This window comes from Procambarus clarkii, chromosome 2 (genome assembly GCF_040958095.1).
Source record: "Procambarus clarkii isolate CNS0578487 chromosome 2, FALCON_Pclarkii_2.0, whole genome shotgun sequence".
NCBI classification, from domain to species: Eukaryota; Metazoa; Arthropoda; class Malacostraca; order Decapoda; family Cambaridae; genus Procambarus; species Procambarus clarkii.
Window position 1 is genome coordinate 21,473,752 of NC_091151.1, and position 18,402 is coordinate 21,492,153.

The 18,402-nt window shown below is 40.2% G+C and overlaps 1 pseudogene; it reads left to right on the forward strand.

Moving 5' to 3' along the window:
* The first annotated feature begins 13,084 nt into the window (after positions 1 to 13,084).
* Positions 13,085 to 13,798, forward strand: LOC138366958 (uncharacterized; annotated as a pseudogene).
* Positions 13,799 to 18,402: the final 4,604 nt, after the last annotated feature.

Here is an 18,402-nt window from a genome sequence, read left to right on the forward strand (position 1 = left end):
GTATGATTGCCTCGTTGTCTGACCACACGACAATCTCACCAAGTGGATATTACTGAGTGTCTTTGTCAGGGAATGAGCCAATCTTACTCCCACCAGCAATGCAGTCAACTCCATTTGAGGTAAAGATCTCTTCTTAATGGGAGCAACTCTTGCTTTAGATGTGAGCAAAATTGATTGTGCACTATTAACTAAGTAGGCTACTGCGCCGTATGCTTTGCCAGAGGCATCGCAGAAAACGTGCAAATTGGTGGGTAAGTTTGGTCCTGAAGCATTACGAGGAAATTTCAAAACACCTAACTGATTAAAATCCGTTGAGAGTATCTGCCATTTAGCTTGTAACTCACTTGGTAACGGATCATCCCATCCCATATGTTTCTGCCAGCACTCCTGCATTAGGAGTTTGCCCCTTATTAATATAGGACTAAGTAAGCCTAAAGGGTCAAATAGTTGACTGACAAACGAGAGCAGTGTTCTCATGGTAAGGGTTGAGTTATCAGTTTGTACTGACTTGACATTCATCTCGTCAGTACTGGTGTTCCATTCCACGCCTAGAACCTTTAATTGCTTGGGTACCTGATAACCTGGAAATTCTTTCTCGATTACCTGGTTGTGTAATTCATTATTTGAGGCCCATGACTGTAGTGGCATATTGGCTCCTAATAGCTCACGGTTAGCCTCATGGTAGATTTCTACCAAATTAGTTTGATCATTAGTTGTTCCCTGGAAATTGTCGACATACAAGTTGTCGCTAATGTCTGCCTTATAAGGGCTATTCGATTTCCTCAAATGTGTGTCTAATGTTGCTTGCAAAAGAAACGGTGAGGACGTAGCTCCGAATAATACTGAGGCAAAACGATATGTGATGACTTCACTGTTAGGATCCAGTGGGTCCTTAATCCAGAGAAATTTTGTGTAGTTACGATCTTCCTCCTGTAAACCTACTCGGAGGAAAGCTTTGCTGATATCAGCAGTATAGGCGAAAATACCGGTGCGAAATCGTAACAGCACATCATGTAGCCTTTGAGTTAGGCTAGGTCCCGTTTGGAGACATTCATTTAAAGACACACTGCTTGGCTTTACTTTAGCACTACAGTTAAAAACAATACGAATAGGTGTTGTCAATGAGTCTTTCACCACAGCGTGATGAGGTAAATAATGACCTATTTTTCGGTCATCGTTATCAACAACTTCAATAAATTTACTGTTAAGTTGTTGTTGGATGAGTTGATGATACATGTTCAGTTTGTCTGGCTGCTTCTGTAGTCGTGTTAATTGAGACTGCAATTGTGAGGCTGCCATAAAATAATTATCTGGAAGTTGTGGATGATTCAACTTCCATGGGAGTCTTACCCAGTATTGTTGATTTTCATAGACAACTGTATCCAGATATTGCTGGTAAGTCCACATATCATCAGGGCTTGGTTGTTCAGGGATAATACCTAAAGTGTCTAAATCCCACAAACGATGTACAGGTGGATCAGACTCAATATCTTCAAATATTTCTCTGAAACGTAGGGGTGACTGTTCCAAGCCTAGTCACGCCATTATTATGTTATTAGATTGTTGGTTTGTTGACGCTGGATTTTGTCGGAAAAGCACCGGTCCCGTAAGCAATTTGCCTCCAGCAGAAGACAACAAATTCATTCCGTGTTGTCTGGTGCATCCAGTTATAAATTTGTAATAATGATCCGCGCCTATAAGTATTCCAACATTGGGTTCCAACATTGGGTTTATAAGTATTCCAACACTGGGTTCTTACTCTGATGTCGTTAGAGGAAGGGTATCCGGCCCCAAGCCAGTAGTGGCTTTCAAGGGATGTGATCAGTAACGCAAGTAAACAAAAGGGGAAGGGAAAGAAAGGCAAAAACTTAATATTATAATTAACACCGCCACCAATAAATAATATATAAAAGGTTACTCAGGGGGAGGGGTATTAACACTGCACAGGGGAATTATTTACACGGTCGTCTTCTCCTGAAGACTCTGGATCCTCTCGGTGCCAAGCTCTCGGTGCTCTCGTGGCCTCTCGACGAATCCTTCGAGAAGCTGAGTCTACCCCGGCCAGCCAAAACACAGTTCCACTGGGGGCACCACCGTGGAGGCCGTCAACCACAAGTCCAGCAGACTGCTGGCAGGTTCCGGATCAGCAACGCTGTTCAGGCCACTCCACGAGCGATACTAGGGTAGCGCCCTAGTCAGGAGCCTCGTGTGATACCACAGATCACTCTCCTGTCCACAATACCCCAGTGGTCAATCGTCTCCACCAGTCGGTCCCGGGTACGACAATCCTTCAACTGCCACTTCACTGGCAGGGTAACACCACAGTGTTCATCTGGGAGGCGACTCACAGCTGCTGCAGCAAAGCACTTGGTATGGGGATGGCTGCCTTGGGTAGACTGACTCAACTTCCCTTACAGCAGTCCCAGGTCGACTCTGTAAGCAGACACGTCATCAATAACAGGGACACACTAAAGCACCTCACTTACAGGCTCAGACACAAACGCCTGACGTATCCACTCCATAGATGGCGTTGTCGTCTGAGCACCACCTCACCAGAGGTCAGCAACGGCTGTGTTGTGAGCTGAACAGGACTGGAAACTGGCCCTTGTGGCCAGTACACTTCGTCCTCACCAGGTGTCGTCGTCCTTTTGGGAGGGGGTTTCGGGAGCTGACCCACAGATGGTGCGGTCGTCACTGCTCCGTGCTCGGACGCTGGATTCGGGTCCGTAACAGAAATCGTAACAGCACATCATGTAGCCTTTGAGTTAGGCTAGGTCCCGTTTGGAGACATTCATTTAAAGACACACTGCTTGGCTTTACTTTAGCACTACAGTTAAAAACAATACGAATAGGTGTTGTCAATGAGTCTTTCACCACAGCGTGATGAGGTAAATAATGACCTATTTTTCGGTCATCGTTATCAACAACTTCAATAAATTTACTGTTAAGTTGTTGTTGGATGAGTTGATGATACATGTTCAGTTTGTCTGGCTGCTTCTGTAGTCGTGTTAATTGAGACTGCAATTGTGAGGCTGCCATAAAATAATTAACTGGAAGTTGTGGATGATTCAACTTCCATGGGAGTCTTACCCAGTATTGTTGATTTTCATAGACAACTGTATCCAGATATTGCTGGTAAGTCCACATATCATCAGGGCTTGGTTGTTCAGGGATAATACCTAAAGTGTCTAAATCCCACAAACGATGTACAGGTGGATCAGACTCAATATCTTCAGATATTTCTCTGAAACGTAGGGGTGACTGTTCCAAGCCTAGTCACGCCACTATTATGTTATTAGATTGTTGGTTTGTTGACGCTGGATTTTGTCGGAAAAGCACCGGTCCCGTAAGCAATTTGCCTCCAGCAGAAGACAACAAATTCATTCCGTGTTGTCTGGTGCATCCAGTTATAAATTTGTAATAATGATCCGCGCCTATAAGTATTCCAACATTGGGTTTATAAGTATTCCAACACTGGGTTCTTACTCTGATGTCGTTAGAGGAAGGGTATCCGGCCCCAAGCCAGTAGTGGCTTTCAAGGGATGTGATCAGTAACGCAAGTAAACAAAAGGGGAAGGGAAAGAAAGGCAAAAACTTAATATTATAATTAACACCGCCACCAATAAATAATATATAAAAGGTTACTCAGGGGGAGGGGTATTAACACTGCACAGGGGAATTATTTACACGGTCGTCTTCTCCTGAAGACTCTGGATCCTCTCGGTGCCAAGCTCTCGGTGCTCTCGTGGCCTCTCGACGAATCCTTCGAGAAGCTGAGTCTACCCCGGCCAGCCAAAACACAGTTCCACTGGGGGCACCACCGAGGAGGCCGTCAACCACAAGTCCAGCAGACTGCTGGCAGGTTCCGGATCAGCAACGCTGTTCAGGCCACTCCACGAGCGATACTAGGGTAGCGCCCTAGTCAGGAGCCTCGTGTGATACCACAGATCACTCTCCTGTCCACAATACCCCAGTGGTCAATCGTCTCCACCAGTCGGTCCCGGGTACGACAATCCTTCAACTGCCACTTCACTGGCAGGGTAACACCACAGTGTTCATCTGGGAGGCGACTCACAGCTGCTGCAGCAAAGCACTTGGTATGGGGATGGCTGCCTTGGGTAGACTGACTCAACTTCCCTTACAGCAGTCCCAGGTCGACTCTGTAAGCAGACACGTCATCAATAACAGGGACACACTAAAGCACCTCACTTACAGGCTCAGACACAAACGCCTGACGTATCCACTCCATAGATGGCGTTGTCGTCTGAGCACCACCTCACCAGAGGTCAGCAATGGCTGTGTTGTGAGCTGAACAGGACTGGAAACTGGCCCTTGTGGCCAGTACACTTCGTCCTCACCAGGTGTCGTCGTCCATTGGGAGGGGGTTTCGGGAGCTGACCCACAGATGGTGCGGTCGTCACTGCTCCGTGCTCGGACGCTGGATTCGGGTCCGTAACAGAAATCGTAACAGCACATCATGTAGCCTTTGAGTTAGGCTAGGTCCCGTTTGGAGACATTCATTTAAAGACACACTGCTTGGCTTTACTTTAGCACTACAGTTAAAAACAATACGAATAGGTGTTGTCAATGAGTCTTTCACCACAGCGTGATGAGGTAAATAATGACCTATTTTTCGGTCATCGTTATCAACAACTTCAATAAATTTACTGTTAAGTTGTTGTTGGATGAGTTGATGATACATGTTCAGTTTGTCTGGCTGCTTCTGTAGTCGTGTTAATTGAGACTGCAATTGTGAGGCTGCCATAAAATAATTAACTGGAAGTTGTGGATGATTCAACTTCCATGGGAGTCTTACCCAGTATTGTTGATTTTCATAGACAACTGTATCCAGATATTGCTGATAAGTCCACATATCATCAGGGCTTGGTTGTTCAGGGATAATACCTAAAGTGTCTAAATCCCACAAACGATGTACAGGTGGATCAGACTCAATATCTTCAGATATTTCTCTGAAACGTAGGGGTGACTGTTCCAAGCCTAGTCACGCCACTATTATGTTATTAGATTGTTGGTTTGTTGACGCTGGATTTTGTCTGAAAAGCACCGGTCCCGTAAGCAATTTGCCTCCAGCAGACGACAACAAATTCATTCCGTGTTGTCTGGTGCATCCAGTTATAAATTTGTAATAATGATTCGCGCCTATAAGTATTCCAACATCAGTGAGGCAGTCAGAATTTATTTTATAATCTGCTAGCCTCATGCGGTTTCGTTTAAGATGTCTCGCAGTGTGAGCTAACCCAGTGACCTGTAGGTCTGTAGGAAGTTTATCTACTACTATCGCTTGTATTGGACTAGTGGAAGATCCGAGTCTCACTAATACCTTAACTACTTGGTATTCACGAGGTCCACTATTCGTCAAGAAACCAGAAATATTTAACCTCACACTTTTGGCAGGTTTTAAATTTAACTCATCTACTAACTGTCGTGTAATGAAGGTTTTCTGTGATCCTTGATCAAAAAGACCTCTAGTGTTAACTCTAGATCTTCGGTTTATTAGTCAAAGTTGAGCTGTAGGCAGAGTGGTATTATTGCCTGACTCAGTAGCAAGTACATTTACTTCTTGATGCACTTTGCAATATTGCACTGCGGTAGAACTCGTGGAATTCTCCCCAGTGGTCATGGTTTGTGTAGAAGATTTTCTACATAAGGCGTAGTGATGTACACCTTGGTTGCATCTGTTGCAGGAACGTAGCTGCACTACACATTTTTTGGGATCATGAGAGCCCATGCACTTAGTGCACTTGTGTATTTCTTGCAACCTTTTAATCCTAGTATTATAAGTAGGATAAACAGAGCATTGGTAAGTGACATGTCCTTGATTACAAAACAGACACCTTCTCTGGTTAATTGACTTGGTCTCTTTAGTAAACAAGTCATTGGTTATCTCAGAAGGAGACACCGAATAAGTACCTACATTTCCACTTCTTTTCCCAGTGGATGGAGTAGTCTTGGATTTATATTTACTAGACTTATTCAAAGTCGGTTTAGGTTTGACTGAAGTGTCAGTATTAGTTGGTTTAGACTCAGGTTTAATTTTATCATGAGTCTTCAACCTGTTAACCGTTATTCTCAATCCCTCGAATATTTGATCAAGAGTGAGAAACTCGGTATTATAATGTGAGCAGAGCTCTGTTAAGACATTTCGAGGTAATTTCCTCTGCAAAAGTAACTTGATTGACCATTCTGAAGCTGGTATGTTAACTTTAGTACCTAAGGCCTTTACTAGAGACTCTACTTCTAGTCTGAAGCTTTGAAGTGACTCTGGTCTACTATTTGGTGCATTCAGATCTAGCAATTGGTAATAGAGGGTAGCTATACTTAATTCTTTGTTGCAATAGTTCAACTTCAAAAGTTTTATAGCTTCCTCATAATTACTCTCATTGAGAGTTAGGTTATGTATGACCTTTTTAGCCTCTCCTTTGAGAAGACTAAGCAGGTATGAGAATTTAGAAACCTTGTCAAGAGACTGTTTCCTGTGTATATGAACTTCAAATGAAGTCCAAAAATTGTCCCAATTTTCTGTATCTAATCCTGAAAATGTAGGTAAGTCTAAAGTAGGTAAACGAACCTCTGGTAGTGGGTTACTGAATTGAGACCCTGTGTTACTGGTATTGGATCCAGATTGTTTTGCTAATTTAGATAGCATGTAAAGTTTATCTTGAGTCTCATCTTCATACTGGGAGATATCGTCTACAATTTGACTTACTTCCTCAGGATCAGTCTCTGTGGTATTCAGTAGAGTAACATAAGACTGACTTGTAGACTTAACTTGATCAAATTTCAGATCAGCTACTCTTACTGATGTCTCTAAGTGATAAGAGTCAATGGGAGTATCTTTAGATAAGCCCTCAGCCTTGTTAATTAGTCTGGTCAAATGACCTTTAAGGCCAATGTAGGTTCTCCTTAATTGCTCAGGAGTAGCCATGTTGGGCTTGGTTCCAAACTTCATGGAATTCGTATATGTATTACTAATGAAGCTTGGGTACTTGCTCATTAGTAGACAAGTAACATTAAATGTAGCCTAATTTAATGTGGCTAATTTATACTCTACCTCACTTGAGGTTAAATGTACCTACCTAACAACAAGTAGCTAGATATTTTGTGCATTGTCTGAACTTCACCATTAGTTCTCGTCCGGTTAGCTCTTCTATATCACCATCAGAGGTAATGGGGATCATCCAGCAATACACAAAATAGATACATACAAAATAATGAGTACAAGATGAAATATTTTGGAGACACTCCAATCAGAGTTATCTCAAAATTTAATCCCACCCTGTTTAGGGTCAGCACAAATAGTATAATACATACACTACTGACTAGCTTAAGTCTAGTCCTGATAATTCCTAACTAAGAACTATAAATTTATTTAGTCTGGGCTTGTAACAAATTCAGCACAATCTCAGCCTAAATTCTACCTAATAAGATTGGTAAAGATTATTGTGGTGCAGTAAGGTGAATATAATTGTGCTGTATTTTTGTGTTTTTTGTTTTTATAAGAGTGCACTTGCACACACAGGTGAAAACAATTATGTACAGTTAAGTTTGGCTTGCTAGCCACAGCCGTTTGTGATAGTTGATGGTGTTGATCAACTTATCAACCACATGCAACCTAGACTCACCTGACAAGTGTACACCATCTCTGGTCAGGTTTTGTCTATAACGTCTGGCTGTAAATTGAATATAAGTGGCATCCAATCTCACTCGTTTTTTCAGCCTGAAATTTATGTACTTAGCAGCTCTCTGGTAGTATTCTGGTGTTACTCCCCAACGATTACCATGACTTGGTTGGCGAGGTTCCACTAACGTGAATACTACCGAATTACTGATGAGCTTGAAAGAAGAAATTATGGCTTTAAGGTGTTTGATCACCTCAGCTGGATGACGAGTAGGATGGATGTCATTACCACCTAAGTATATAATGGTTAGATGGTGAAGCCACTCTAATGCAGGTGTTAGTGTGGAATTGTTATAAAAGTTATGAGTTTTGCTCCTGGTGACCTAAAGATTCTTACTTCTATATGAGCTAAGTGTTGTGGGTAATTGACTGTGTCCCACTAAGGCTACCTTATACATGAGGTGAAAGTAGCGATGTGTTGGTGTGACTTAGACTAACTGATGTGTTACACTGTTGGCTGACACAATTAATTAAATAGTTAATCTAGATTACATCACACAAGGATTAGTTATTATTAATTAGTATTTATAATTATAATTTATGTTTATCCGGTTCGAAGGACCATAATGTGGGACATTTGGGGCTTGACTCTATTTATTTAAATATTAATGTAATGAAATTCTATTACAAAGGACCACCCGCTTTTATAGTAAAGAGGGAAACTAATAAAATATGATCATTAGAAAATTCCTAGATGAACCAGTAACTATGGATAAATACTAGAGAATATGATCACTTATATAAATTAATGGGCTGTATAATTTAACTGAATCAAAGCCTCAAACACCTACATTGGGGGGTTATTACTGGAACTTCATATATGTGCAGGAACTAGTGTGGTTCGTGCACCAGTCCATTATGCAATAATCTAATCCTATGACCAATTATAGAATCATTATATTTATCACCAATAAGAACATAGATTATAACATGAGAAATTAATAATTATAATAAACACATGTCAATCCAAAGAAACAGTGCTCTGCATGAATAATACTTCAGATAATGGAATTTAAGGAATACGGAAAGGGTCTTAGCTTGAAGACAATTTCCAAGAAGTGGGTTATGACTCATCCTCGGAATCTCCTGGACTCATCATGGAACACTGGGAGATGATTAACACGGGAAATAACAGCTCGGAGAATTCTTCACACACGCTGTAAATCAAATTATATTCAGTAGCAACAGATTAAGTTGCTAGACATCTATGTTCAAGAAAATTAAATTAAATAATGAAGGTAAATAATAACCTGTGGTTTTTTATAGTCGCTCTGTGTAACGACAAGCTACCCAGCTATAACCCCCTCCTAGATGATGCATCAAATGGGAATAAAGGTACTTAGCTAATAGGGCACTGTGTAAGTTAAGGCTTGCCGAAGTTCGCGTCCTAGGTTCAGGCATCGTAACGAACACGTGGTGTCTAGCCTAGCCTAGATGTTGACACGCTTCACTGGCCGGTCACGTTGGGCTACACGGAACCAAATTTAACAGGTTCCTCGCTGAATGTCAAATTAAATCTCTTGACAATTCAACACGTTGTGTAAAATGACACTGACACCAGCTAAGTTATTGTCTGCAAAGGTTCTTCACACCTCACGGTGGCGACTTTCATCTGGAGCTCTTGGTGGCGTCTACCCTGGTGGCTTGGGTAATGGCGTCTCTCTCTGAGCGCGTCGCCTCGTGTAATAGTGTCTCCCCTGCCCCGCGTCCTGCATTTGATACACAAATTATTTACTACGAATATTATCATTTCTCGCAGTTGTGATTGAAATGCTCGGATAAGGACGGGTTTATTATTCAGAGGAGTTAAATATTATTATTTGCCCGTTTTACGATGGTAAACGAGCAATGGAGATGAATTAAAGTCTCTCCAGGGCATTCACGCGTGACGTTAAATTTATTACCAGATAACAGTATAACTATAAACGCTCTATTTGGCATTAGTTGGGGATCAGTTTATCTGTAAATAATTATCACACAGAACACCGTTGTTTTATAGAGGTTATCTTGAGATAATTTCGGGGCTTTAGTGTCCCCGCGGCCTGGTCCTCGACCAGGCCTCCACCCCCAGGAAGCAGCCCGTGACAGCTGGCTAACACCTAGGTACCTATTTTACTGCTAGGTAACAGGGGCATAGGGTGAAAGAAACTCTGCCCATTGTTTCTCGCCGGCGCCTGGGATCGAACCCGGGACCACAGGATCACAAGTCCAGCGTTCTGTCCGCTCGGCCGACCGGCTCCCGAGATTCCCGAGATTCTCTACTAGAGAATCAAATTCAATTCTCAGACACACTGGATATAGTTGTGTTTATTATAATGGAATCTGACGCAATACTGGCGTCTGGTGACGTAAGAATTCTAGCCTTATTGTACAGATGTAATTATTAGTACATGTGAACTCTACGTTTGGTTAATTTTAATCACTACAATGATTAGTAGATTTAGTAATAATTAATGATAATACAACAGTGTTGTATTTAGTGTTGGAAATTTCCAACAAGGGGAAGGTCTACGTCAAGTGGTCTGTCAACCACAATAGGTGGTGTCCCTATAGAAGAATCTGTCTGGGCTTGGTCATTGTCATCTTTTGCATCAGACTCACCAGCAGTAATTTTAGCTAACTTCATAAGGTATAAATATTCGTTTATAAATGATCTTGTTAACAAATTCTTAAGTCTGTACTTGTTAATCTTGATAAGCTCTATTACCTTATATGGACCTAAAAATTTCTTAGATAACTTGTACATAGGGCCAGATCAGTGTTCGTTAAGTACCATTACTACAGATCCGACAGTCATCTTACTGGACTTAGCTTGAGTATTCCTTTGCTCGAGTAAACTCCGCAGTTGTCTTGGACAAGTGTTCTCATATTTTCTTAAAGACTGGTTGCATTTGTCAATGCTTTACTTGAAAAAAACATCTAGGTTATACAAAGGAGTAGGGGGTGAATTGATCACTTCATTAGGAAGAATCTTATATGTACCATAAAGAATAGCATGAGGCGTGTCTCCTGTAGAAGCATTAATTGAAGAGTGTATGGCACACTGAATTAAGGATATGAACTCATCCCAATTACTGTTTTAAAAAATCAATGTGACTCTCAAGGCATCTAACACTTTTCTGTTTGTACGCTCTGCATAGTCTGTTTGTATGCTCTGCAAACCTAGTACTTGCTGGGTGATATGGCATAATACTACATTTTTTAATGTTATATAATTCACACAAACTAGTTAAGAAACTATTACTGATCTCGGGACAATTATCTGAGAGAATTACTTTTTGCATACTATATCTACAAATTATTTGGCCATGGAATGCACTGGCTATAGTTTCTGCTGTTTTGTTCAGGATAGGAACTAGTTTGCTATAATGTGAAAATTTTTCAACCATTACAAGCAAGTGTTTGTTACCTTTTTCAGTTTCTGCAAAATTTGTCAACAAATATATTGATACTCATTCCCAAGGGGCTTTAGTTGCTGGGTACACATGAATTGGGTTAGGTCCAATGATGTGTCCCTTGTACTGTAAGCAGGTTAAACTTCTGTCAATATAATGAGCAATCTCTTTAGCCTTTTGGGCCAAAAATACTTCAATCGACCTTACTGGAGTGTACGATCCTTTCCTGGATGTGCATTTACAGGAGCATCATGGATAATCTTTAACACAGTTGGTACCAAGACAGCTGGAACAACTAACTGATAACACTTCCTTGCGGGTGTCCCTAGCTTTACTATTCTACTCAGTAAATTGTCTAACATCACTAGTTCTTTCAATGTTACTGAGGGCTTGTGAATCCGACAAGTATCTTGCTAAATCATAAACTTAATGACAGGTGCCCATATGTGGTCTTGTTTTTGTTCTGTCTCTACTACTATAGCATCTCATGCTGGGTAATTTAACTCGATATGCAGCTATGTGTTAAGAAAATGCATCAGCTACAACATTTTGTTTTCCTGGGATATACCCAAATGAAGGATTAAATTCTTGAATTGTGAGTAAATATCTGGTTGATGATCTGTAAGAACATGAACTGGGTATGTTGACCATACCACACACTAGAGGGTGAAGGGACGACGACGTTTTGGTCCGTCCTCGACCATTCTCAAGTCGATTCTCACAATCGACTTGAGAATGGTCCAGGAAGGACCAAAACGTCGACGTCCCTTCACCTTCTAGTGTGTGGTCTGGTCAACATACTTCAGCCACGTTATTGTGACTCATCGCCAGCATGAACTGGGTAAATTGTATTCCTGAAATGTTTAAAAGCCCATACAACTGCTAGAGCTTCACGCTCTGTTGCACCATAATTTTTCTTTTCCTTAGACAATGTACAGCTAGTTGAGCTATTGCATGATCTCTGTGACCTTCAGTTTGAAGTAATGCTGCACCTAAGCCTATTTCACTAGCATCTGTGACCAACATAAAAGGTTTAGAAAAATATGGGTACCTATGAACAGGTGAAGAGATGAATGCTTCTTTGAGCTTCCTGAAAGACTGTTCTTGGGCTTCTTCCCAAACAAAGGGTTCATCGTTTCTTTCCAACTTGTAAAGTGGAGTGGCTATTGTAGAGAATCCAGCAATAAACGAACGATAAAATCCTAGAAAACCTGTAAACTGCCTCACGGCTTCTGCAGTACAAGGCATTGGAAAATCACGGGCAGCAAAATTTTTTTATTAATTTAAGGTAATGCCTGAAGAGGTGACTGCATGACCTAGGAAATTAATCTTCTCCTTTAAAAATGAGCACTTTGAGAGTTTTATTTTTAAATTTGCTTCTACGAGCTTTGCAAGTACTTTCTCAAGGTTCTGGAAGTGAGTCTGAATACCAAAAGAGTACTACCTATCAATATAATAAATAGGCTTGTCATGAGCCTTGAAAACGCGAAAGAAATCCTTAAATTCTGGCCATGACTGAAGGCTAACAATGGCTTTCTCATCATCTACAAAATGAGCATCACCTTTGGTGGAGTCAAAACTTGACTTAGCAATTGCCAAGTAGTCATCATCAGTAGGTTCTGAGAAATGCACTTTGGCCTTTGCTTCCACTTTGCTAAACCATGATTCCAATACGTGAGATACTCCAGCAAAAAGTAGAATAGCCATCTCCTGTATGGAGCGCTGGACATTAGTACGAGCAACTGCTCCATTTGAGTCAGAAGGAGTTGCAACAGTTGCAGGCATTGTCACTAACTTAGTGTGTGCTTGAAATTCTAGGCATAAGATTAGAATTTACAGAATAACAACATTCAGAATATCAAACTAGGCTCAAGTAAGTAAATGCAAAGAATAAACATTTAAATTATAGTTAGGCACGACAAAATAAATGGGAATCAGCAAAATTGTAAATTAAATATGCAATATGCGATTTTTTTTTTTTAAACACATAATGGCAGGGCTGGTGGCAGACTATGGCTCCTCTTCTGAGGAGGAAAAAGAAGATACAGAGCTTGCTGATGAGTCACTGAGTAAAGGCACCAAGAAGAAAGTTATCAACTTCTTTGATTCTCCCTTTGACCGGAGTAAAGGCACCAAGAAGAAAGTTATCAACTTCTTTGATTCTCCCTTTGATCAAGAAAAACAAATAAAAAAACGTAAGAAGGAAAGCAGCAAACCTGTAATCCTTGCAAATCCTCTTCGTGGTGATGCACTGCCATCTCCATTTGATGATGACCATTCTGCTTCAGTGTTCTTTAACCCATTTCATAAAGCACAGGAAGATAAAAAATTGGTATTGGAGAAGCATGTAAAAATGACAGAAAACCCTAAAGATGTCTTGGAAATCAATGGAAAGAAAATTGTTGGGATTATAGAAAAGGTCGGTGCAAGTTTGGACACAACTGCAAGTTTGCACATGATTCTGATATAAGCCAGCCTTCTGAACCCAGGGAAGCTCAGAACTCCAGTACAAATACCATTGCAGCTTCAGTATCTTATGGGGAATTAGGAACTCAAGTTTTAATGGCGGAACCTACTGTAGATGAACTGACAATAAAAAAGAAAAGACGTCCTGGATTATCTGAAGGAGTTTGTCCCTGGAAAAAAGGTACAAAAACTACATCGTAAACAGCAAGCCAAAAAAACACCATGGCTTTTGAAATGATTATTTTTTGTCTACCATTCAAATTTTAGTACCTTTTGTATCTTAATAGATTTAATTATCTCAAGTAGGAACTGGAAGTGTGTTTAGTAATTAAAATTTGTATTTTTATAAAAATTTTAAAGAGACATCCAGTTCATTGTAATCTGCATTATCAAACACTGCATATGCAGTGTGAAATCATTATTTTTCTCACACAAAAATATTAATAGCACTTGAATTTATTACAAATTATGTGTGTCTGGTCTTTCATGAAGCAGTTTCTTGCCAGAGATATGCATTCATACTTTACTTGATATTGTTTATAGTCATTCTGTAATAACACAAAAATGCTGAGTGTTATTTGATATATGCAAGAGAATTACCATATATTGCATCATGTTAGAAAATGTAGCATGAAATCTTTGATAGTTATAATAATACTTTGTGACAAAGAAAATATCAAGTTGGCTGTGCCATGTTTGTGTTTGTGTTGTTTACTTTAATGTTTCTGCGAGAGAGACCTTAGAAGTTGGGGAAAATTTGCTTAAAATTACAGTATTTTAATAACAATTTAAAGTCTCAGGATTTTTTTATGAGATTGATACTCTCTATACATGTTCTCTTTAATTAAATGGTCTTTCACTCCGTCATGTAAGATTGGTGGATTATATTCCTGGGAAAACACAGAGCTGAATAACCTAGTTAAATTCAGTACCTGATCCAAAAGAAAAGATAGTATAGCATGAAGTTCATTTTGCATTCCAGAAATACATTATCTGGAATGTAGTTTATTATAGAAGATAGAGAGCCTATATAGATGTTACACTTGGTTTAAATGACATTTCTAGTTAAAATGTCATTTTACAAATACTCTCATGAGATGATTAATTTTTTCTTTTTCTAAATATGTAGTTAATTAATGAAGTGATATTTACTTCAGATAAGATAGCACTTCTCAGTTTTATAAAGGAGCCTGATTGAACATGCAGTACCTATGTATGTCATAATTATGTTGCAGTATTGAACCCACCATAAACTTATAAAGCATGATATGTTAATATTCTGTAATTGCATGTGGCTATGCATTTAATATAATATTTAAAAGCTGTTTGATACTAAGTGCTCTATACTGTATGTTCTCAATTATATTTTTGGATTTTATTTTTATTTTGATGAAATGTGTACTATATCAGTTTTCATTACTATGACTACATACTGTACAGTGTTTTAATGCCACCAACCAAATGATAGATATTTAGTGTGTTTATTTCACAGAATTGCATACCATTTATTGAACAAATTGGTTAATCACTGCGCTGCACCACCCAACATGCAGTGTTGGGTGGTGCTTAGGATTTAGGACTTGCCCAAAAGCATTGCCCGAACCACTATGCATGCTAGTGGCTATACAAGAATGTAAGAACTCATATATATATAAATAAATAATAAATAAACATGTGATGAACATTAGTATATCGTACGATTCAAAAATCCAGCAGGTACATGGGGCTCACATCCTATTCCTCAGGACTCCAGTAAACAGAGACCTCTTGAAAAAAAAAATCATCTGTATGTGAGCTGGTCGGCCGAGCGGACAGCACGCTGGACTTGTGATCCTGTGGTCCTGGGTTCGATCCCAGGCACTGGCGAGAAACATTGGGCAGAGTTTCTTTCACCCTATGCCCCTTTTACCTAGCAGTAAAATAGGTACCTGGGTGTTAGTCAGCTGTCACGGGCTGCTTCCTGGGGGGTGGAGGCCTGGTCGAGGACCGGGCCGTGGGGACACTAAAGCCCCGAAATCATCTGAAGATAATCTCAAGATAATCTCTGGTATGAACATGACTTGAATCTAGAGTAATGTAATTAATTAAACCAGGCAAAGCATAACAAATTTGATTATAAACCTAGAAGGTGTAATTGCAAATTTCAAGAAAAATAATTAAACAAATATAGAATTTAACACTCAACATGTGGCATAATAAAAGCTTAATAATTAATATAATGCAGAAAAATATACTCAAAAGAATCAACATGTAATGCAGGACATGTGGGCAATAAGGCATCAAGAATTTAAAACAAAATTAACTTCCTGTAAAATTTTAAATAAAATGGATTGTTGAAAGAATAAAAAAATTGCACTGCAATTTTATAGCAAATGCTGTAATTAACTGGTAAAGTACTATAAAAACAGGTAATTTAAGGAACACTTAAATTGATGACATGGTACAGTAACAATTTTTTTTTTTAATTTTCCTCCAAGGGGTGAGTTTATTGGGCAGCGCCACTCATCCTGTGAGTGGACATACCGCCTTAGCAGCATGTACAACACTCCCCAATAGGAAGAAAACCCACTTAGTTGTTCATCCTGTCACGTGTACCCAGACGCAGCTGAGACTCGCTTAACTGTCTCAAGTGAACAGCTCCTCAAACAAGAAGATTAACATCTGTCAACCTTTAAAATCTTACGTTATCTTGCGGGTGCAAAATGGGGGAATCTTTTAAGAACAGTATCAATATTTGACAAATAGTGTTTTCCTAACTCAAACAATGTGGGGTTTATTATTCTACACATATTTCTAATGTCTTTCAGGTGTTCACATTCTTTCAGGTAATGGTAAAGGCAGTGTCCGTCACTCTCATCACAGATTCTGAAACTCTGCTGCTCAACTGTTTTTTCCATTCCTAATCGCCATGGATATTTGTATCCAAGACGGATTCTCACTATTACTGATACTCTCCCACGGTCACCTCCTCTTCGTTCATAATGATTAGGGTTGCCAGCTGCAACCATGTTGTACCAGCGTACAGATTTATTGGTTTGTGCTTCTATCCCCCTTTCTTCAGTTACCTTGTCACAGTGATATTGCCTGACAATACCTCTAATTTGTAGCAGAGTCTTGGGTATGAAGTATTCAATATGGTCTCCTTCAGCGCCTTCAGCAGCCAGCACATCTGCTCGTTCATTCCCACATATTCCAACATGGGAGTGGATGCACAGAAACTTGACGACTCTTCCCTGATTGATTAGTACCCTCATATCTCTCTTAATTTCAGTGACTATCGCAAGATTTTCTGCCCGATTTTTACTTAGGCTTTGTAGTGCTGCTTTTGAGTCAGTGCAGATCACTGCGCCATTAGTGTTTCATTCAAGGAATCTTAACGCCATAACAATGACAATTAGCTCCGTTTGCGATGAAGAGGCATAGTTCTCAATGCGTGCCTTCCCTCCATTTTTGCATTGAAAGGCATTATTCCTAATTAAAGTGAATGCTGCACCAGTCCTGCCAATGACAGAATTAGATGACCCATCAGTGTAAATTTGTTCTAGTTCATCTCCGGCTTCTTTATAAATGTCCCAGAGATACTTGTGCCTCATTTCTTGTGGTATCATGTTGGAGTTTTTGTTGCCATTTCATTGATGATAATCCTGCATGAGTCATCCTCCCAGGAAGATAACCTCTCTACAGACATGAGCTCACACGGGCTTGCTCAAGCAGGTGAAGTTCTTCGAGGTAGCAGGCTGATCTGTGATGCCCTTCTTTGCTTCTCTGGTTTCCTCCTATTAACAGCACAGAACCCAGAGTTTTCTTGCCAATATCATTGTAATAGTTATCTGGTTATCCTAATTGCAAGCTTAGCATTCAGTTCCTTAATCCTGCTTTTAACACTGGGGGAAGGACAACTCCTCTCGTAAATTGGACGATTTGGCACTTCTTGGAACTCCAAGAATGATTGTCATTGCTTCATTCTCTATGCTTTCGAGCCTTTTCATATCGTTTTGGGAGTAGGTACACAAAACAGGTGCAGCATAGTCTATGACGGAGCACACATAAGCTGTGTTCACCATTTTAAGGACGGCAATAGAGGTTCCTTATCCATTCCAGGCCATAGGTTTTAGTGCCCTGAGTCGACTTTTGCATGTTCCTATGAATTGGTTGAGCTCTTCTTTCTTTCCCTTGTGAGAGCCGACAATGATGCCAAGATACCTGTGGTGGTCAACCCAATCAAGTGTTACACCATTAATTTGTAGTTCTTCATTTGCCCCCTGCTTGTGATGGGAGTATGCCTTCATCTTGTTTGTGGAGAGAGTGAAACCGAGGTCAATACATATCCTTCCAAGGAGTTCAATGGACTGTTTAATTTTTTCCAAGGTGGGAGCTTGTATTAGGACATCATCTGCATATCCCACTTGTTGTATTCCTTCCGGAAAATCAATATTTGCAATGGCGTTCATAAGTACATTGAATAGTGTAGGGCTTAAGACTCCGCCTTGGGGGGGGGGGTGTTCCCTAGTTCCATATTCATTGTTTTTGAGACTGCTCCATTGAAGCATACCTTGACCTTCCTCCCTGTGACGTAGTCTTCAACCCATTTCAAGAGTCTCCCCTTGACACCCACGCATGCAAGCTCATCCAGGATCGCAATCACCTGCGCTTTGTCGAAGGCTTCATTACACATAGAAATCACAATTGTGTGATGCATCAAATGAATAAATCCACAAGGGCCGTGATGAGGATTCGAGGCACAAACCAGGGTTTGAGCCTCTGACCCAGGTTCGACTCCTCGTCACGGCCCTTGTGGATTTGTTCATTTGATGTATCACACAATTGTGATTTCTGTGTGTA